General features: G+C 49.4%; 1 long non-coding RNA gene across 2 annotated transcripts in view; it reads left to right on the top strand.

Annotated features, from left to right (window-relative positions):
• Positions 1-22,834, top strand: part of LOC140696015 (uncharacterized) — a 93,083-nt gene that overhangs the window by 69,044 nt on the left and 1,205 nt on the right. For both annotated transcript variants that reach the window (XR_012071933.1, XR_012071934.1), the window contains 4 exons: positions 1,821-2,059; positions 4,079-4,208; positions 18,274-18,375; positions 20,660-20,847. This is a non-coding gene — a long non-coding RNA (uncharacterized lncRNA). The remainder of the gene's footprint in view (positions 1-1,820; positions 2,060-4,078; positions 4,209-18,273; positions 18,376-20,659; positions 20,848-22,834) is intronic.

The raw sequence follows: 22,834 nt of genomic DNA, 5'->3' as shown, positions 1-22,834 counted from the left end.
CAAACTGTGCAGGGAAGTCCAGATGAGGGACCTTTGGTCCTGCTATTGTGACGAGGGAAGGTCCAGCAAATAAGGTGCCAGTCTCCCCAACATACAGCCTTCTTCAATCAGGCTTCTACCAAAGGTATCATTTGAATGAAAGATCTTGCAACTAAAGAAAGTTAAGAAAACGACCTAACCTTTGGCAGTGCCAAATAGGGCATTTTGGCTAGAAACAGGGTTCTTTTAATGTCTCTCCAATCATACCCTTTTGGCCTCAAAGAGTGAGGCTCCTTGAATATAGGCAGGGTGATGTTAAGCCAGGCATCTTTCAGCCGAGCAAGAAGCATCTCCTTTTTTTGTAACTTCTGAGAATCTCCTGGGACCTCAGGCATCGAAGGCTACTTTTGAGCAGAAAAGTTAAGGCTGTCAGCTAAGTGTCCAGGCTGGTGAGGCAGCTGATTGCAGAGCAGTCACTGTGAGGAGGGAGGACGGGCAGGAACTATGCGGCACTAAGAGGACTTGGGTCAGACCCCACTCCAACGTCCAGCTGCACCAGCCACAGCCTCACAGGGGGGCTGGTCGGAAGGGGACATGGAAAGACGCCAGAGCCACCCCATCGGTCCAGAACACAACCCAAGCCATTTTCAGGCACTCACAGGCATGAGTCCCTTTTTCCAGGTTCAAACTGGGTGTGTTCCGGGGGACAGTGAGTGATGTGGGGAGCAGCACAGCCTCTTCCTGGAAGGGGCACCCAAAGCCCCGCCTCTTGGGCACTAGTCCCGGCCTTCCCGCACCCTCCTGGCCATGTCCGCTGCACACCCAGGGCCAACCACACAACCTCACACTCATTTCCTGGGTCTTGAAGGGCGTAGTCGGGGAAGTCTGACGTGTTTGGATTTAAACCCCCACTCAGCCACTCTGCTAACACTGAGATTTTTTGTTAGGCAAGTGAATGACTTTGAGCCTCAGTTTTGTACCCTGCAAAATGGAGATACGTTATTTATTAATGTAATAATTTAGTTTTCTCCTATATGAAAGTAGGAATAAAACCAAAACCAATGCCCTTGGGTTGTAAGGATGAAATGAGACACCATGTGGGAAGAAAGCACTGAGGACGAGCCTGACCCCAGTTAACTAGGTCATCAGGACGACGGGCTCTCTCCTCACTGCCGTCGGCAGCGGTGTGTCGACAGCTTCTCCTGGCGACTCCCAGGGCTCAGCCCAGTGCTGGCGGCCTGCAGAGCTCTGTCCTGACTCTCCATCCTCCCCTATTCTCTATCCCTACTGCCCACTCTGTGCCCCACCGGTGCGCAGGTCTGGGATGTCCCCCTGCAGGTATTTGCAGGCTTTCTGGAGCAGCCCTCTCCAAAGACCACCTTGATGACCCTGAGACTGGAGCAGTGCTGGGCTGCAATCCAAACCCAAGGTCGATCTGAGTAGCCACCTGGGGGGAGCCAGGCCACCTCCCAAGGCAGCCCACAGAGACAGCCAGATCTCTACACTCCGAAAGCCTCTGCATTCAAGAGACCTGAACTCCTGTGGCCTCTGTCCTGAGGGCTGCACCCCTAGGGCAGCCTCTGGAGGCTTCTTTGTGGGCCCTGCCTCCAGCCCCAGGCAAAACCATTCCTCTGAAAGCACAGAGAAGGAGACAGGACAACTGAACCTTCAAAACTTACCCTGTCACACACATCTATTAGCAACGAAAAACGCAGAAGAGGACATACTATGTAATGTTTTCCCAAACCCAAGGAAATGGGAGCAAAGTGTTGGTAGGGAGAAGTAGGCTGGTTTGGTGGGATGAGATTGTGAGTTAGAGTATCTTGATTTCCTCTGACCAGGAAAGATGCCACGTAGAAAATCAAACATTTCAAAGAGCTTCTCCTAACTCTCAAGGAAGTTTCTCGACTTGGGGTCTCCAACTCATCACAAAGGGGCTGCCACGTGCCCTACACTCATTCGGGAGAACAAGAAACCGTGTGGCCTGGAGATGGTGTCTCCCCAAGACAGTGCCCTCGCCCTCCTGACCAGGCCCCTAAGCCAAGTCCTGACCTGCCTTTGAGGATTCTCTGGGAATAAAGTAAGTGGAGGTGGGGCAGGGCACCTGGAGTCTGCTTGCTGAGGGGGAGGGGGTCCTGGTGTCACCCAGAAGCCCAGTTCTGGGGCCCGAATCACCACCAGGGTTTACAGAGCGTCCAAGGCTACTTGGGGCAGAAAAGTTCATGCTGTCTGCTGAGCATCTGGGCTGGTGAGGCTGCTGACCGCGGAGAGCAGCACGGTGAGGAGGGAAGGAGGGCAGAGGCTGTGTGTGGGGCGCCCGGTGAGGATGCTCTGAGCTGCCCTCCAGAAGATTCCTGAGCCCTTTCCTTTGCTTCCTGAAGTTCCTGGTGGGTCAGGGGAGGCCTTGGGCTGGACTTACGGTCTAGTTGCTACATCCTGGCCCATCCTGACTGTGGCCTCCCAGCTGGCAGCTCGGGTGGCCGGAGCCCTGGGTACCACTCAGGGGCAGCACTCACAGAGCCTCCAGATGCTGCTGGGTTTACACAGACCCTGAGCCCGGGCCTTTCCCAGGTCCTCCTCTGGAAACACACCTGTCAGCTTTACTAAGCTTTTCCATGAACCAGGTGACATGCAAAGATCATGCAATGCAGAGCTGTCACCTTTATTTTATTTGGTTTTTTATAGTCCAAAGACTGAGGAAGGACAGCAGTGGGGGAAGGGGGTGGTTGCAGAGCTCCTGACAGAAGGAGCCAGACTGCTTAGGCCTAGCGGGTACGGACTCAGAGCCTAGGGGTGGCAGCCTTGACCAGGGCAAGACCACTTCCCTTCTTGAGCTTTTGGTATATTAAAAAAAAAGAACGAAACAGGACTTTAGATGAGATCCAGCATGTTCAGGGTGGTATGGCCGTAGATCAAAATAGGAATTCAAAAACTGCTGTATTTTAACATTTACTTTGAAAAAATTAATGCGACACATGCACACAAATACAGTGCAGTATAATTTTCAATGCAATTACAGGATTTATTTTTAAAATTCCATATGGATTGATAGGGCACTATATTCAGCATAATACAGTAACTCGGAGGCAACTCTAAAATAGCGTCATGAACGTTTCTTCCAGCTCTGTCAGTAGCGCACTCTGGTTGCATAAACAATTTTGTACATAAAAATCCAGGTCTGGAGCTGAAGCCCTCTCTGATTAGGCCCTGCTGTGGGGAGAGGACGTTGGCTGATGGGGACAGTTGGGACACAGTGGCAGGTTAGAAGGTCACCTGGCAGGGTCAGCTTCCCCATCCCTACCCTCTCAGAAATCCCCCCACACCACTCAGCACGGTACTGCTGCATGTCTGTCTCCACCATTGTCCTGCTGTGTGATTTGGACAAGTTACTTGCCCTCTCTGTGCTCTGGGTTTCCTCAACTGGAAATAATGATACTCTCTTACTGTATATCATCCTATTAGGGTCGTTGTGAGCATCAGATGACATAACACAGAGGAATGCCTCGAGGCACACCTGGCAGTAGTTACTATTACTAGATTCACTTGTTAGTGGGCATGCAGGCTTATTATTGGCAAGTCTCACTTTGTTTCAAGAAAATTAAGGATTTTAAGGTGAATTTTTTGATTTTTGAAACATTTACTGTTTTTTAAGCACAGGTTAAGTACAGCTTAAGCAAAATATGTCTGTCTGCTGCTGGACCGGTCCACATGTGGTCGGCTGCCTTAAGTGTCACACCGGCCTCCCCGGGGCTGGGATCAGGAACCCACACGGCTCCCGCCTGCCTCACACCAATGTGTGCTTAGAGGAGAAAGGACTCCAGTGGGGGAGGAGGGTGGTCGGGGAGAGAGGGAAAAATGGAAAGCCCCTGCATCCGGATGGCGATTTCTCCCACTCAAAGTGTTGATCGGCCAGCCCGAGTGATGTATTGAGTTCGTTTCTGCAGGTAATTGTTTAAATGTTATAGCAGCTTTAACATGTCGTCCGTTAAAATGTATTGGTGAGGCAGCCATTCCAAACTTGTAATGTGGGTAATATTTAGATGATTTACTAGGTGAGGTGCAGTTTCTGATTCAATCAGAGTTGCATTTGATTCAATAGGTGATGCATCTAATCCGACTGGGAGCCCATCGAATCCAGAGGTGATGTGTTTGATTCACGGGCTGATGTACCTGATTTAGAAGGTGATGGATCTAGTCCACGCTGCAGGATTCCAATTCCCCCACGCCAGGTATTTGCTTCAGTGTGTGATGTATGAGTTTTAATAATAAGACACGCTTTGGGGATGGTGAGGGCACTAGCTCCTCCCACTGCCTGGCACGTCTCTGGCTGTGGCCTGCTTCCTACAGAGCTCGCCTCAGCCTAGGGGACCTGAGGGGCCAGGTGGGGGCCAAACCCAATTCCCCAAGTGAGACCTGAGCCTCCACGTGCCCCATCACTACCATTCTTCTAAGATCCGTAGATGGTCTTTCGTCTCTCTAACTGTCCAGAGGTCCAGAGACAGGGCCATTGTGCTTAGAACCTGGTTCCTTGCTTGTGAGGGACTTTCAGGGACACCCACGTCAATTAAGAGCCACTTACCTGTGGAGGGTTGGTTCTAGGCAGCGGCAGTTCCTTGAGCCTCACCCTACCCGTTATGGGGTCCCGGTGCAGGGTTTCCTGGGTCACACAAAGAGCTTTTAATCAACATTTGAGAGATTGGATTTTCATGTCCCAATTTGGGAGATAGGAAAGGGTTCTCCTGAACTGCTTTTCTGACCCTCTCCCATCACCCTCCCCTCCTGTGGTGTGACTGGCAACTCCCTCCCTCTTGAGAGAGATGCCCCTGTTTGTGCCCTCCCCTCTGCCCAGAATGCCCTTCTCCCTCTTCCTCCATGTGGCCGCAAGGTGTGCGCCCTGCCCAGAGTCACTGCCTCTTGTCACCTCCCTGACAGAAGCCACCCCTGCCCCGTATCTCAGCTCAGCCCCAGAAAAGCACCCTCCTCATAGTTTTCTGAGTCTCTGGCCACGTCTACGTGGTAACTCTTGTCACATAAGTTGTTCTGGGGCAAGGAGGTCTCTTCTGCACCCTGTTGGCCCCAGCACCTGCTCAGCACCTGGCAGATGGCAGACATGCAACCTCAGAGGAGGAGGTAAAGTGAGTCATTAATAATAATAGCTCACATGTATTGAGCTCCAGGTATATTCTAATCGTTCTGTGTATAAACTCCTGACTCTTTTCAGCTCATCATCTCTTTATCTCCTTTAATCCTCGCAACACACCATACATGGTAAAACCTAGCGTATTGCCTCCGTGTGTGCAGATAGGGAAACTGAGGCTTAGGAAGATTAAGTAATTTCCATGGGGTTCACATTAGCAGAATTTGATTTAAATCTAGGTCTCTCAGACCCCAAAGCCAAGCTCTTAACTGTCACATCACGATCTGGCCTCCCAGGACCAGACAGATTGCTCTGCCCTGGCCCAGGACAGGGAGGCTGGGATCCTGGAGAGGACCCTGGGGAGACAGAACCATGACACAAGGTAGAACAACCTGATTGGTAAGCCGAGGCACAGAGGGAGGGGCATTAGAAGTGAAAGTAATTAGGGAAGGCTTCCTGGAGGAGGAGTTTGCTGTCACCCTGGAGGAAAAGAGGCAGAGAAATGGGTCTGTCAGATGTGCTGATGCCCATTCTCAGCTGCTCTAGGCCCAGCGCTCAGTTCCCAGGCTGCCTCCACGCGCAGGGGAATCAATGAAGCTGAGTCTGAGGCAACTATTCTTTCGTTTGCCAGGAGCTCTGTGTCGTCAGAAGCTGGACTTGGGGTGATCCTCTCCCCACCCAAGAGAGACTAGTCAGCTCGCCACCTTCCAGGAGGGAGAGGCGCTACACTGCGCCCCAGTTTAGGGGAGGCCATGGGGATTGACCACATCCTGCTTGTCGTGCTCCTCCTCCAGCGTTTAATCCACAGCTTCTCCCTCACTTGTTCCTGTCGGTCTTGCATCCCCTGAGCCCTGGTCCCCCTTCAGGATGGGGTCCATTATAAGATGCTGTCATCATCCAGGGAGTGGGATTTTTAGAAGACAGCCTTGCTGAGTCTAACCTGCCCCTTCCCAGGTCTCTATCAGGATGGGTCTGGGAATGCCTTGGGCATGAGGCACTGGAGACAGGGGTCTGCTTCAAAGTGAGCTGGACCACCTCTCTGTCCTAGGTCCACACAGCCTGTCCCCCTGAAGTGGCTCTTCAGGGTGAGGCCCAGGAATCTGCAGTGTAATAAGCCTTCCACTGAAGTTTGGTCATGACTGTGTTAGACCAGCTGTGTGGGGGAGGACCTGGGGCTGGGTCCTGGCATCGGAGGTCTCAGGCCACCCCCTAGTTCTCTGCTATTTCCACAGCTCCATTTCCTGAGCTCGCTGCCTCTGTCCTCTTCACCCTAAATCCCAAGAAGGCAAATGTGACTGGTTCAGGGCAGCCTATGTGTCAATCCCCTGGGTGAGGGGATGTAGCAGACACCACAGGCTGCGGTCAGGGGCCAAGGGTCAGCACTCAGAATGTGTGTGAGCCGGAGTGGTCAGGGAGGACACAGTGGACATCTTTGCCTCAGAAGCAAGGCTTTCCTGGCTACTTGCTGTGCAAAAGACTGCCACCTTCTCCATCCCATCTGATCTCCTCAGCCCTGAATTCTGTCCTCGTTTTACGGTGAAAACATTGAGGCTTGGAGAGGTTAGTGGGCTTACCCAGGGTCACCTTATCTCAAGTATTGAAGTGTGAAGGAGGGGAGTGATAAGCACCAGCCCCAAGGCTGCCCGCCCTCTCTTTCTGTGTCTCTCTGTCTCTCGTCTCTGCCTCTGTCTCTGTCTCTCTCTCCTGGTGGGCTGTCAGGCACTGTGACAGGCTGGTGTGGGAGAGACTTGGATCGAGTACATCTCTCTGTCGTCCAAGCTCACCACCCAGGCAGAGGCCAGCTCCAGCAGAAGGTTGGTGTTGGGCCAGACATGCTGACTCCTAGGAGGCTCCGTGCAGAACAGCTGCCGGTTCCACTTCTGCTGCTCCTGGAGGCCACCGTGGCCCTGACTGCACACATTTTCCCAGGCTGCAGCCACAAGTGGGGGGTCCTCAGACCCAGACAAAGGAATAGCTCAGCCTTGCAAATGGCTTTGAAAATGGGGCCATGGGGATTCCACTTGGCTGACACACTCTGCCCTGGCCCAGGCCCCATCCCCTAGAGGCATCCCCCAGCCCCTGCCGGCCAGCTGTGTCTCCTACCACCACCCACTCCAGAGGCCTGACCACACGGACGCAGTGGCTCAGCCCAGAATTCCCCGTCACACCCCTTCCCACACAGGGAGGGGCAGGAGGCAGGGACAGTGGCAGCAGGGATTGCAGGGCCTGACTCACTGCCAACATCACACATCCATCGGTCCCAGACCCTGTCGGGACACCCACCATGGTCCCAGCCCTGTGTGAGCTGAGCAGGACTCTCACATGCGACTTGCCTGTCACTCCCATCTCGGATGAGACCTCAGGTCTGAGACAGAAGATGTGGATACGCCTACATGCTAATGAAGGGTGTCGGACCATCTATGCAGAACTTGCCAAGGGGTGACCACAAAAGCCCAGCAGTCTTTCAGTGGGGTGCCCCTGGGGACACGTGGAGATGTTTACAAGAATACAAAGGCACAGACAGCTTTGAAGACATCAATTTCCAGCCCTTCTGTTTTAGGCATTCTTTCCTAAAACCGATGTGTCTGAACATACACTAGTGGTTTCCAGGTTTCCCACAAAACAAAGAAAGGCCTTGCGCATCCTGAGTCTGGCTATGGTGTGTCTCCTTGGGATGTAAAATCCTCGGGGCACCAAACACTGGACTGCAAGAAAGATTCCAGTAAAAATCCAAGCCAGGGGTGGCCCATACAAACTCTGTGCCTCCCTGCCTACTACTTGTCCACCTTGAGATAAAAAAGCAGATGTTTCCAGGACATATTAACTTATACATTTGAACTAAAAAGTGAAATCAGAATTTTCCTTTTTTACAAATAGTTCTGATCTAGCTGTTTGGTTTTTGCCAACTTACATTACATGGTGGCTGTTTTCCATAAGTTAAATAATCCAGACCTGCAACTTCAAGGTTTTGATGAAAAAAAATATTTAAAGCACATATATCATGTTCAGCACACCAGAAATCTCACCCTTTGTAACTATTTAAACCTGCGATGAAACATTTTAGATGTCAGTCTTAAATGCTTGAAAGTAAAAGCATTTAAAATGCTTAAAAATGCTTGAAAGGCTACACAGTTTTGCAAAATCCTTTTAGGAGATAGTTAAACAAAAAAGTTTGAAGGCCATTCCCTGAGTCCACCGCTGCGCCCTTCCCTGCGGCACAGAAGAACATTGCCGAGTAGAGACTGTTGGGGAGAATTTCCTTAGAACGAGAGTGTCGTCTGAGTCTGCTCTGATCGCCTTGATCCTCAGGGAGGAAGAGAGGACTTCCCCCAACTCCAGGCACACACGGGGACTTCGAGAGGATCATGCATATGGACCGGTGTGTTTCCCACGAGGGGAGGGTGACCTCACCCCTCTGGCCAGATGCTTACTGAGCCACAGAATTCTGAGTTGTAGTGATTACTAATAGGAGCCTCTCAGGAAGGGAGCCTTCAAGAGAGCCTGACATGGAACTCAGGAGTGGGAGCCACTGCTCTGATGACTGAAGCTCCTCTGGAGAGGCCTGAGGGTGAGCAACTGGATAAGCACAGCCTGATGCAGGAGACGGAAGGTGACAGCGGGAACAATTGTGTGTCCACCAAAGGCAGAGAAAGGACAAGGGTGCAGGCCAGGAAGACAGGAAGTTTTGATTTTTGTCTCGGAAAGGTCTCCAGCCAAACGGGCTTCCTGCCAGGGCTGAGGCAGCCCCAGGGGAAAGAGGCTGCAGGCGGCCCATTGAACACAGAGCTTGACAGGGGCGGGGCATAAGCTGTCAGCTAGAGATTGTGTCTCCCCAGCCACATAAAGGCACAGCAGGGGACCCCAAGAGGACCACAAAGGCTCATCACAAGAAGTGAGCCAGTGTTTGCGCAGGTGCCAAAATGCTGGGTCCCAAGTGCCAGATTACGATAGTCCAGCATGAAGGACCTTCCTGCCCTCTGTCACGCCTCTTCCTCTGCTCCACCCCTGAGGAGCCAGAAGCTGCACAGTTGGGAGAAAAGGAGGTGGAAGGGAAAATAGTGCAGCTAACCACAGCCCGTTCCCCTGAGTCAGGGCGGAGCTGGGAGCAGGGAGAGGCTTTAAAGTGGGTGAGAAAGTGAAGCTCTGGGATTAGACTGGACTGGACTTCTTAGTGCACATTTTGATGTATGTTAAGTTTGATGATATCAGAAAGTGCTGAAATCTACCAAAGCTGGGATATTACCCAGGCTAGAGGAAGGACAGGCAATGGTGAAACTGTCCAGAGTCCTGTTTTATTTGTTGCTTTCTCCACTACCTTCCCATAGAGTCAGACCCTACAAGGCAGTCAGAGGGAGGCAGTCAGGGCCTCGCGCTTGTGGTTGGGCTCCAGAGAAAACACTGATGGAGAGAAAGCCCTGTGGGTGACGTCAGCCAGAGGAGCAGGGTGGGAGGGCAGTGCTAGAGGAAGGTGACGGTGTGTGCGGCAGGGAGGGAGCTGAGAGTTGTGGGTCTGAAGGGCTCCAGGTGCTGGGAGCCTTTGTCCTCAGACACTGCTGGGAAATGCAGGCCCCCAGGGCAGCCTGCATTATACTCAAGTGGTCTGATTGCTGCCCCAGTGGCATGGTTTTTCTCTTGTTGGCCCTGTAAGAAGGGAGATCCTCAGGTAGGACAGAATTGCTATGTGGGAGTGAAAATGCTCACCAGCCCAGAAAACCTCCCCGTGGGCGCAGTGGGAGAAAGTGGATCTGTGCCTTCAGTCCTTGACAGCTTGCAATTACCCTTTCTCTATAAAGCCTGTCCCTCAGCCCATGCACTGGGACATCTGTCCCCACCCTGGTGCCTCATAGGCACTGCCAACCACCAAGCCAACTGTATCAGTCAGCTTGGGCTGCCCTAACCAGATACCGCGGACGAGCAGCTGAAATAACAGGAGTTTATTTTCTTACAGCTCTGAAGGCTGCAAGTCCAAGATCAGGGTGCCAGCAGGTTGGTTTCTGATGAGACCTCTCTTTCTGTCTTTCTCAGTGTGTGCTCACATGGTCTCTTCTCTGTGCTCATGTGGGGAGAGAGAGCGAGGTCTCTGATGTCTTCTTATAAGGACACCAGTCCGTCAGATTAGATGCCACCCTTGTGACCTTGTTTAACCTCAGTTACCTCCCTAAAGGGCCTACCTCCAAATATACTCACACTGGGGTTTGGGGCTTCAACATAAGAATCCAGGAGGACTCAGTCCAGAATAACAGTCTTCTCTTGGTTCCCAGGGCAGTAACTCCCCAAAGAGTTCCTTACCCACGAAGGGAGGGTGACAGGACGGAGCATCAAGAGTCCACCTCGAGGGTAGAGCTCTGGGCTTCTGCGAGGTCTTACTGGCCCCTTCTCAATCCTCTCGAGCTCCCATGGGAAGCAGCTGCTGCCTCCAGAATTTCCTCATCTCCTTTCAGTCTTCAGATACCTTCCCAAGGTCTAGTCTGAAGTTCACACCTCTGCTCTGGTGCCCAGTACCAGGAATGGCCTCACCATTCTGGGCAAGACCCTCAACTCTCCCTCGAGAGCAGTGCTGCTCCTTTTGGGCTCCATACAACAGTCATATGTCAATGGGACACTGGGCCATGACAGTCAGATGATAAATGACAAAATTCAGTAATGGTTGGTGGCAAGCATGGGTCAGAGAGAGATGGGATGATGGAGGGGCCAGGGAGGGGCAGGGGACAGAGGTTTCCAATACTCTTCTTTGATCTTGCTTTGGAGCTGGAGATCTTGGGTTTCCCTTTGTTTGAATCTCTCCCCAGGCATTGCAGGGAGTGGCTATGTAATGTTGTCACCTTAACAGATGTATGACATATAGTTGTTTCCTGTATACTGGGGTCTCCAGTGCAGCTCGAGCATATAAGACAGAAGGATAAGTTGTTAGGGCTAAAAAGAGCACCAAGGAAAGACTAAAAGTTGTTTCCCACCCTTAAGGAAGCTGATTGCCTAGAGGAGAGTCAGATACATGTTAACTGACCCTATCACCACGTATTAAGTGCCCTGATTAAGTGATGCTTTGGTGTCCCAGCGAGGGACCAGTTCATTCTTCCTTGGGAAGGGGGCAAAGAGGATTTTCTACTTTTTTTGGATGAAGAAAGTGAGGCCTGGAGAGCCAAGCTTGAAAAGCTTTTTTATTTGTTTTCATATTTTGTTTGTTTGCCTAGCATCAGTGGCAAAACCCAAGAGAGAGGCCCCAGCACTCCAGACGCTCTTGCCAGTGTTCCATCTGTCTGTGCAGAGTCTAGTCTGCACAGTGGGCTGCCTCCCACCCTTTGACAGCCCTGACACTCAGCATCCCCGGAGAAGATGCTGGTAGGGGCTCTCCTGAGCCCTGGGCTGAGCCTCTGGAGCAGTACCAGGCAACGAGTGCCCTCCCTGTCCTGGGGCCACCTGGGCAGTGTGGCAGGCATCCAGGGAGAGGGCAAGGAGTCCACCTGGTCTGGTCTCCTGGCCACAGGAAGTGATACCTCCTGGGCTCATGTCAGCAGCTGTTGCTTGCTTGGTGCAGTTCAGATAAACAGGCGGATGTCCTCAAGGCGACCTCCCTGACTCAGAGAGTTTGGGAACTGAGGTATTCACTCCCTGGAGGGCAGGGAGGAGGCAAGGACAGGACTTGAACTGCTGACTCACCCTTCTCACTATCTCCGCGTTCCCGTTCTTGAGGAGTCGGGAAAGAGCTGGGAAATGAAGGAGCTCTCTGCAGAGGAGGAGTTTCAGGACATGCTCTCATCCTTCCCTCCCCTGTCTCTTTCAAGATGGCAGCAGATCTGGGCAACTTTTTCACATTCGTGAGACAGCAGTCCTTACAAGGCCCCTGGGGGTAGAGCAGACGGGAGGAGGGCAAAGATGACCCTGTGGGATACCAGAGGGAGCCAGAGCCAGGTAGAGAGGTTGCCACAGATATTTTCTGGATGACATATAAATTATAAGCAAACAAGATGGGGGTAACAGTAGAAAACCAACCCTAGTGAACAACAGAGCTTGAAGGGACATTAGACATCATACAGTCCTAGGCCACCACCAGGGCTGGTTTCATGGGCAGGTGACCTATGCAGTCACACAGGGTCCCACCCTTAAAAGGGTCCTGCTCTTGGTTTAATGTGCTGCCTCCACCATCTTGAAATTTGTAATAATTTTTTTAACAAGAGGTCCACATTTTCATTGGGCGCTGGGCCCTGCAAATTACATAGCCAGGCCTGTCCATGGCCTTCCAGATGGAAAAGGGAGCCTGGACAGGGGTAACAGCCACTCGAGGTCACAGTGGTTTTGTTTGTTGTAAAACCAGGACAAAACCCCCTGTCCAGGGTTTTCCCACCACACCCTGAACCTCACTCTGCCGTCAGTCTCTGTTTAGGGCAGTGACTTCTGACTCTGGCTCCTCAGCGCCGGGGGTCTGTGCTCTGCAGCCTTGTCTGCTCCAGGGGCGCCGCGGCAGCCCACTTGGGGCTTGACGGTGGTCAACAGCCCCTGGTTATAGGTAACGGAAAATGCAGGCAATGATGTTGGAATCTCAGTTCGACTCTTCCTGCCTCTGAACCTCTCTCAGACCATTTCTGAAAATAGTATCTATTTTTAGCAATAACACAAAAATTAGAGAAAATCTGTGTCAAGAACCCAGGAACCCAAGGTGTCAGCTTGTACTAGGTCTTCAGTAGTCACCCTTGGTAGTCCTCACCCTCAGCCTTCCCTTCACCTTCAGACCCTCACAGCTCCTCAGCGCTGCCTCTGAGTGGCAGGTGGGTTAAAGAGGACTCATTTTAGAACAGAGCCGTGAAGGCTGAAGCTGCAGGTCTACCATTTCCTCTCTGGGTAACCTTGGGTCATTTCCTTTATCTTACCAAACCTCAGTTTTCTCATATATGAAGTTGGAAAAATAACGACACTCAGTTTAGGGGTTATTGGGAGGATTAAGTGAGATGACATGGAACAAGCATTTAGCATTTAGGGTAGATTAAGTGCTTGATAAAGTATACTGTTGGTGATTTTTCTATAGCTCTGCTTTTCCTGATCTAGGAAGACCCCCTGCCTTAATCCTTGAAGCTGCCCTCTTGTACCCTACTAGTCGGATTATCATTTGGGGGCCGCAGGGCTGACCTCACCGCGGAACTTAGAAATGCAGACTCTCGGGCCCCACCCCAGGCCTACGGAATCAGAATCTGCACTTTAACAAGATTCCCAGGTGATTCATGCAGGCATTCACTTTGGAGAAGCAGTGTGATTTCCAGTGCATACAGCTGGCCTCTCCTGCCCTGCCCCTGGGGAGATGAGTCACTCCTCAGTCCCAGCCAGAACTGTTCTTAAAAAGGTAAAGCCCAAGGCTTCTGTGGTGGGTTTGACCTGAGTCCCTACTGCTTCTTGGAGGCTTGCAATGTGGCTGGGGGATTAGGTGAGGAAGGCAGGGGTGGAAAGGGCACGTTGAAGTGGGAATGAGTGAGACTCTACAATGATCCGAGCAGGAGGTTAGGGGCCTCCGTTAGGCCAGGGCAAAGAGTGTGGGGAGAGGTGGCTGAGGGATGGAGCTGTGTCCATCTAGAATTCAGCAGACTTAGTGACCAGATATTACAGGAGAAGGAAGGCTCAGGGGCAACTCTGAGGTCCTAGATGGAGATAATGAATGGTAGTGCATTGACAAAGACAGGAGGAGGAGAAAGCCGATGATCAAGAGAAAGGCGTGCTTTCCATCCTGGACACTGATTTTGATGTGCAGGTGGGATATTTGCTGCTGGTTTCCAGTGAGAAGAGTGAGCTTCTCATGGCACTTAATTTCCATCCCTTTGCAGTACTCATTGCTCTGTGGAGTGTCACAGGGCTCTAAGGTGAAAAGGCCGTGGGTTCCAATCCTGACGCTCCCACTTAGAAGCTGTGTGCCGTGGACAAGTTAATAAACCTCTCTGTGCCTCAGTTTTTACGTTTGTAAAATTACCTCTCTCAGACAGTTGCAGAGAGGATTAAATGAAGTCCTATTTCTGATATGTCTCAAACCATGCCTGGTCCCTCATAAACACTCAGTAAATACTATCCATTATTATAACAGCCTATTTCTTTGAAATTGTGAGGTCCTTGGGGACAGGGGCCTGAAATGAAATCATCTTTGTGTTGTATAACACTTAACACAAAGCAGGTATACAGTATGGTCCACAGAAACCATAACATATGCTGTTCGTTAAAGGTGGCCCAGTGGGCCAGCATGGTATCTGTACACAGATGAATACAGATGTCCTATCCCTTTACAAATGCTTGTCCCTTCCCTGCCCCCTTTTTTCTAATCACAGCTTAATGACTTGTAGTTAATGAGAATCTGTGCTCATTCTTTTCTCAGCTCAAGCTTGTCTGTGGGTGACTCTGATAACTGAGCTGAAAGTTGGACAAATCCACCCTCCCCATAGGGTGGTACTGTCCCTCTGAGCAGGGGTGGCCTGTCCTCTAAAGATTCTCTTTGTGTCTATTGACAATGACAACAATCTGCCATTTCTTGAGGCCAGGCCCCAAAGTTGACTTTGAGGAGGACCTAGATTGAGCCTCACTCTCGAGCTCACAGTCTTGGAGGAAGACAAGACGACGAGAGATTGTCATGGACTGTGATCTGTGTGACAAGAGAGGTAACACCGGCTGCTGGGGGCTCAGAGGAGAAAGAGGCGCCTCAGCCTGCACTCTTGAGAGTGGCTGCTTCATGAGAGGACCAAAGCAAAACAGCAGCCCTGAATGAATGCCAGTTCTCCCCTAACACTGCTCACCTCTTCTCTTTCACTGTCACACTGGGCTTGGTGACAATAGTCAGAATCAAGGCTGGAGCCAAGGAGGGCAGTGGCCAGGCATACATGCAAGAAGGAACTTAAGACCGGGCTCTAATCTAAGTCAGAATGGCTGAGGGCCCTTTCCCTTGAAGCAGAGCTTGAGAGATGGATTGAGTGCAGCTGATTTATCAAGAGGGTGGTCTCAGGTGAAGTCTAGCCTTTGCCTGATCCTCGGGGTCAGGGGATATAGAAATGTTGCCCAAGGGAGTCACTTGCTTGGTCCGCAGCTGAGAAAGCAGGCAGCTGTGAGCTGTCACCAGCCCACTATCACAGCAGCTGGGTGGGCACACTGGCTCAGTAAAGGGGATCCGGGTGGGCCATCAAAGATGCCAGGCAGAGGCAGATACAAGTCAAAGGAACTCACATTGGGTCTACTTTCCCCCAAGATCACTTTGGTGTATCTGTACCTGATTAGAGGATGCACTTTGTGAACTGGGGTGCGCTGATGGGCTCCTGAAAGAACCTCAGTCAGTCTGTGCTGGTGACCGACCCACAAATGCTGCTGCCAAGCATGTCTCCGTCATCCTGCTCGTGCATCCAGAATATGCCTAAGAACCAAGACTTTGGGTAGTAGGGACAAGCTGGTTTTCCCCACACAGTGAACACCCTGGGTGTCTGGGGAGGGTTATACATCGTGACCCACAAATTATCAGCCACCAACTCAGGCATAAAAGGAGGAGAGGCCAATTGTCTTCACCCGCCAAGGCAGCCTGGCCTCTTCTGGCAATTGTGAGTCATCCAGTATTCCTTCAGTCAATCTCTTTTCTGCTTAACTTGTCCAGAATCAGTTTCTGTTGTTTGCATCTAAGAATCCTGATGGATACAGACAGGGAAGCTGCTCCCAATTTTCACATTCTAAGTAGCGATACGGCAAAAATAATTATACATTTTGTGCATTTGGCAGATTAGTTCCTTGAGACTAAGTCCTAGAAGCAGAATTGCTAGGTCAAAAGCTCTGCCAAAAACCAAGTCTTTGGGTTCCTTTTGCCAGACTGGTTGGGGGTCTCTGGCATTGCTAAGAGAAGGAAGAGTTGGACCAAATGGGCTGGGCATTAGGCTTGGCACTGTATATACACCAGCTCTAAGAGCTGCTGCACCTCTCAAGCTGGGTGGCATCATAACCGTCTCACAGATGAGGAACTAATGGCAGAGAATGGTATGATTTGTTCCAAGTCACAGTGCTGGTACATAGTAAAGCTGCTTGAAATTTGAACTCAGATGTGTAGGAAGTTCTATTTGCTCCTATAGATCTAATCACCGCTCTCTTTCCCTGGGAGACTCAGTTAACGGCCCACATCATGGCTCCCTGCCTTTAGCTCCTGTTAGGTTTACCCCTTGGGAGGCCCAAGCAGGAGATGAGAGAACAGAGAAGGGTGATGTCACAGTATTGATTCCAGCTTCCTCCCTGTAGGTTGCCCTCATTGACTGAGTCCCCCCACCAAAGGCCAACCTTATTTTCTCTGGCTTGGGGAACAGCTCCCTCCACTAGCCTCCTTCATGTACCATCCATTAAGGGCTTCCCTTGACCCTGGGGACCACTTTGTAGATGGTACCCATTTGGTACCATCAAGTGGTATGGCATCAATGGTGCCATCTCTTTCCTGTTCAGTTACTGACAATAGACCAGGTCTGTCCAGAGCCAAAGCACATATTTTCCCGTCACATGACATTATACACATGTACCTTTCATACACCAGCCCCAGCAACCCCAGCTCCTATGCACATACATGCATCCCGTGATGGGCACTCACAGGTCCCACCAATCAGCTTCTTGGAGGATGGAGCATACTCAAAAGAGCATTGGAATGAGAGTCAAGACAGCTGGCCTGCCGTGTGGCCCGGGGCAAGTCCCTCAGCAGTCCAACTCTCTCAACTTCAGTCTCCTCACCTGAAAAATGAGGCACTAGACTAGAAAGTTTCAAAGGTCAGATATCCCAGGAGAAAGAAAACAGCAAGTGTACACAGCAGGTATGAGACTTCTGTGTGCACTTCCTACGCACCCATAAACTAGCGGGTGCAGTTCTGTGAGCAGACAAACAGCAGCCTCCCTGCCAGCCAGAGTGCTGGGACCTTTTATTCATATGTGTTTAGAACCTTTGGTGTTGGTACTTGGCCAGCTTTGGATGGCAAAACAGTCTATTCTCTGTGGAAATTCTGACTTATTTTTCCAGCTGGTCTGCCAGTTGCCAAGAAATGTCATCTGAATATCATTATTTAATCGAAGATTAGTCCACGCCTGTGACATAGGCTGTAACTATTACCTACTTTGATTCTTTACATAAGCACACATTTTCTTCACAGATTAGACCTTGCCTCTAGTCGAGGTAAACGCTGCCTAGTCTTTGACCAAATGGCCCAGAGCATAGTGAAGTAACCCTCTGAGATTGTGACCGTCTGTATCCGCCTGTGTGTGTACACGTATATGTGTGTGAGTAGGAGGGTGTGTGAGTGTGAGTGAGGAAATTACCTTTGAAGTCATTTCTTACAGGGATCCAGAGACAGGGCCTTCCTTGATCATTGGTCATATCAACATGGCCTCCTACCATAGCAGCTGATTTCCAGTGTTTGTTTTCAGATAAGAGCATGTGTGAGGTGAAACCCAGCCAAGCCTACTGGGAGGTATGGGGATGGACCAGACAGTATTTGCAACCCAGTCACATTGCAGATCTCTTGGGTAAAGCAGAGGAGGAGAGGGCAGAAAGAGCACAAGTTCAAGCTGTAAATGTTGGCTTGGGTGTTGGAAAACACTAAACTGCATGACCCTCGAAGACCCCTACTTAGCCCTGGAATGTCTCCAACCTTCTTAAGTTCCATATGACATCTAAGCCAGCTTCTTACTTACTGCTTTCAGGGCTTCCTAAGACAATTTTCTCACTGGCCTTGGTTTAGCCAGCTGAGGTGATAACATTTTATTTTGGTTTGCTTATCAGGTTGCTCCCAATGAAGCAGGGCCCCAACCTACCCTCAGAACAGAGCTCATTATGGGATCAGGATTTGCTCCCTCATTCATGAAGGCCTTTTAGATTCTCCCTTATTTTCCAGCCTGTTGGCCTCTGTCTGGTCCAAGGGCCACACTATGGCCAAACATCTAAGACCACCACTGCCAAATCATTGGCTAAATGACTATCTGCCAGAAAAACAGAGTCCAGGGACAAGACCTTGGGCCTATAGGGCAACATGACCCCTCTCCTATACACTGTGGTTGGGGTAAGAGGTCATTGGCTTCATTTGTAAGAGCTGGGGTGACAGCAACACTGAACCTAACCACGAGAAATTCTCAAGGCTTACTTACGCCCCTCTCCATTTCCTTTCCCTAAACTTGTTCTCTTTCCAAAGCCAGTCCACGGACATGTCAACTCAAAGGCAAAGAGGAACATAACCAACAAGACAATCATGTCCTTACCTCCAGTACTTTGCCACATGCTTGGTGTATCACAGGTACCAAAATATACTTCTTGAAATAATGAGTGAGTGGGTGCAGGGGGTGGGTGCATAGATGGAGGTAGTTCCAAAGATAAATCCTCAAGAAAATCTTCTTGGAAAGGGTAGAGTTGGGAAAAGTCTTTGACCTGCATTTGTTACACTTTATAGCCATAAATGTTTCCCATTCTATTGAGTTATCCCACCTTCAAATCAAATTATAAACCTCCTTTGAGCTTCGTGTGGGTGCACGAATGAGAGTTGAAGAAGAAGGAGAAGCAAATGGGGAAGACTGGCCAACGCGAAGGTCAGACCTCAGTCCCCACGTGAGCTGTGTGTCTATTTCAGTTCTTTCCCCAGGCTGCTCGACCCATCCCTCACCCTGTGCTCCCACAGGTGATGATGGGGGACGATGACTAGATGGAGAAGATAACCAGAAGCCCAACCAGATTTTTCCTTTTTTTTTTTTTTTTTTCGGTCTAGTCTAAGTATAGAGTGACTCATAAGAACTCCAGACAAGGATGACGATGGCAGGGGAGTCTAGCAGTTCAGGGGAGGTTTGGGGCAAGGAAAGGGGACCCTTGAGGTTGGGAGAGAATGGAAAACATGTTTTGTAAGATTTCCAAGATTTTTGGGGGCTGTTGTTAAGGACTTTTTCGTAAGACCTGTTATCCTCCTGGGGTTTACATCACTATTTGATCTAAGCCCCAACAGGACGACTACATCTGCTACTAAGCTGTGTTGTAAATGTCTTTAATTTTTATACTTCATCTGAAGGGAGCTGTTAAAGTGAGTTTACAGGGTGATGGCTCTTTGAATAAAGGCCATCAATACTGGAGCAGAGCTCTGTATGACACTTAATTTTCACTCTAATAAGCCCTCCTAAAACATTACAAGATTTAGGAGGGTTTTTTTTTTCTTTTTTCTTTTTTCTTTTCCCCTTTAACTTCCCTTCCCTCTTTGCATTCTTTCTCACCCCTCAATCTTGTGTGCTCTCCTTTCTTGCTTTTCTTAAAGGACGTATTTCTGCCCAGATGACACCACTTCTCTTTTCACCGCCAGCCAGATGTGCTCTTGACTTCTGAACAGGAGAAATGTTTCTTTGAAGTTTTACAAAGACGTTGCTTTTATTTAGAATTTTTTCCCCTTTTCTTTCTCTCCCTCACGTTTAACTGCTTGGGAAGCCCCAGGAGGGGTTTTCACATGGGTCTCTTTTCTTTTCTCGGGGCATAAAAGGACTGGGATCAGAAGCAGTCGGTTCCCAAAGAGCCATCTATTTTCTGCCCCAGTGATTCCAGGTATTTTCTGGTGGAGCTGCTACTGTCCCCAAGAGCAAAAAGAAAATGGCACCGTATTTACCCTGGAAGTACACTTATGAGATGAACAGAACAGTTCTGTCGGGTGTGCAGGGGTGGAAAGCACCCCCATCCTGTTTCTGAACATCTCCCCACCATAAGGTTGGGCAAAGAGAGATCTTTTCTCTGCCGGCTATGCTGCAGTCATGGTGGCTCAGCTGCTCTTGAGTTGCCCTGAAATTTTGTTAAAACAAAGATGTCATGGGAGTTCAGGGGACACATTGGAAAAAGATAGATTGGCCCCCAAGAAATAGACCAGAAGCCCCCCTAAAAGCAAGAAGAGAGCCTTTTTTGTCTTAATCTCCTTCACAGAACCACAGCTCGGCATGCTCCTGGGCTGATTAGTGCTTTTTGGGGGTTTGGGAAAGAGCTAGAGCAGTGTTAGAAAGCTGGAAGTTTCACTCGGAGAACAAGCTAGTCTTTTAACATGACATGTTAGTGCAAAGGATTTGGAGTATGGAATCCTAATGAAGTTCCCACTGTGTGCTGACTGCCTGTCTCTCCCCCCAGTTGAATGTAATTTCCAAAAATGTGGCATCCCCTTAAAAGAATGCCTGGGACTTGATGAGCACGTGGGAAATATTTGTTGCCTCCATGAATGTGTCTGTTTGACAATGGCAGTGATTCTTCTCGAGGGAAAGGCATTCTAGGCTTAGGAAGAAGATTTTTAGTCTAGAATTTTCTCAGAAGAAATAGTTACTGGGAATTGTTGAAAGACTTCGTACTCCATCAAAATATTTGTATTTCTGAGGTTGCTTAGAAGTATTTCTGAGGTCGCTTAGAAAGATAAATAGATTTAGAATCGGGGGTTTTGGCTTTGTTTTATATGAAAATGTATTCATCAAAACCCAGGGGTAGGGTGTGTGTGTGTGTGTGTGTGTGTGTGTACGTACATGCACACAAACTGGTTATTGTTTGTCTTACATGAAGTGTATTCACTCCTACAGATGGTCACAGTCAGGCGCTCCTTTGATTAACTCCTAAAGACCGAAATAGAAGCCGTCATGTTCAAGGTATACCACCACTCACATGCCTGAAATCATACTACTCCTACAAGATGACGGATGAATTACAAAAATTATTCTCCAGTCTCTCCTTCTACCAGTTTACCTCTATGTTCTTCAGGGCAGCTCAGGTATATGATTTCTTACTAAGTGTTTAAAACTGTTATTTTGAAAGAATTCTGACTCCATAGCTTTAGATCTCCAGATGCTGTATTTTAATAAGAATACAAGGGCATCCTGATGCAAGGAATCTGTAGATCACATTCTGAGAAACACTGAGGTGTACAAACGCTTGAGTATGTGTTTGTGAGCGCTTTTACTATCTGAGCAAAGTGCCTTGGTAGTTTCGGTCATTGGCGTGGATCCTTTCCAGGGATGGCAAATACTTTTTACCTCACTTGTCAACACCAATACATTTGCAGGGGCTGTCCAGAGGGCTGTTTTAAGTAGGTCTCTGGGGCCACATCTGGACTGCACAGGAAAAGTCCTGTGATTGATGGATGATGCCTGCTGTAGGACCGAGAGGGGAACGTGGCGGCCTGCGTGCCAGGTGTTGGCCATCACTGCCAGCCCCTTGTTTTGGAGATGCTGAACCAGGGCTTGGAGATGGAGATCAAAGGATCATCTGAGTCTTAATCCAGCCTGCAAGCCGACATCACCCATCACCCATTGACATCCTCAGGTGACTTTGTGGCAAAAGAAAATAAAATCAAGATGTGTAGTAAAAGGCACAGCAAAACAAGAAGCTACCAGTTGTTGGCACGAACATTTGTTGTTTACACCCATAGCCTCCATTGTCCCTTGATTTTCCTTTCAGGAATGTACCCGTCTCTGTTCTGTTCCCATTCAATGTGGGATGACCACACGCCCTGTTTCAGGGCAGGCTCTGACTGACTTAGGCCAAGCAGCATAGTCCATTCCTCAGGAACAGGAGTAGAGCCTCCCAGGGCTTGTGGGAGCTTGAGGAAGACCCTCTGCCTTCCCCTCAGGAGAGGTATGAGCGTGTGAATTTGGAAATTGCTGGAGTAATTTTGTTACCACAAGAGAATAAACTGCAGCTGCAGAGGGGGCCACTCTGAGCTGTTTGAGGATGAAGCCAGTGCCATCAACGGTAAACCAGCAAGAAAGAGAAAAGCTGGGTCCTGGGTGACATCACCTGGGCCACTGGATCAAGTCTGACCTAGTGTCAGTCTTACCGGTAGACTGCTGAGTTACGCACACAATGCAGTTTCTTCATTGTCTAACAAGTTTTTTTAGTCATTCACCACCAAATGAATCGTAACTACCTGTTCTTTGAAGGCAAAATGGAAATTCAGTCCCCAGCATATGCCAGAGACAGCTGTGGCCCAGACTTGAGGCTCAGCTTGGAGTCCATCGGTGCCCTGTGTACACGTGACTTCACTTTGGTCCTTCGGTGTTTCTGTTGCCAATACACTGGCGTGAGCCTTTCATTTAGGGAGGAAAGGGAGCAGAGAGGAGTCAGTCCCACTGGGCGGTTTGCACTGGGCTGCCAGCCTTCAGCTTTCAGCACTTGGACCTCACCTGGGACACCGAGCAGTGACACCCGAGCTTTCATTAGTTACACTGGTACAGGCCTTGGAAAGTAAAAATCGCTGAACATCGGTGTTTTGATTCTTTTGACCTTAGGAGCATGTTATTACATACATAAAATAAAAAATCAATAGCCACTGAATTATCCACGGTCAAAGTGGTTAGTTCACACATCAGCATAGAGATATCCAGCAATTACTTTCATGGGATTGAATTTAAATTTATGTATTTTAACAGATCCTGTTGTAGGGCTTTCATAACTAGAATATTTTATTAGTCACCCTTTTTTTCTACAATCCCAGCTAAAAAGGAAGAATTTATTTCTACTCAACCTTTTACTTGTCATTATGGGGTTTATTCAAAATCACATTTACAGAAAACAGTCTGAATGAAAAACCACTCAAGAACATAAAGACACAGGCCTCTGTGGTGGGTTGTTTTTTCTTTTCTTCCCTCCATTGGTTATCATTTTTCTTCTAAATTAAAGGTGAAATTGATGAGAATTAGACTGTCTGCAAGTGCGAAAAGCAATCGTTTAAATAATGATATTCAGATAGTTCATTTGGT

The sequence above is a fragment of the Vicugna pacos genome, chromosome 4 (assembly GCF_048564905.1).
Source record: "Vicugna pacos chromosome 4, VicPac4, whole genome shotgun sequence".
NCBI lineage: Eukaryota > Metazoa > Chordata > Mammalia > Artiodactyla > Camelidae > Vicugna > Vicugna pacos.
The sequence above is the reverse complement of the archived record's forward strand: the minus strand, read 5'-3'. Positions and strand labels throughout refer to the sequence as shown.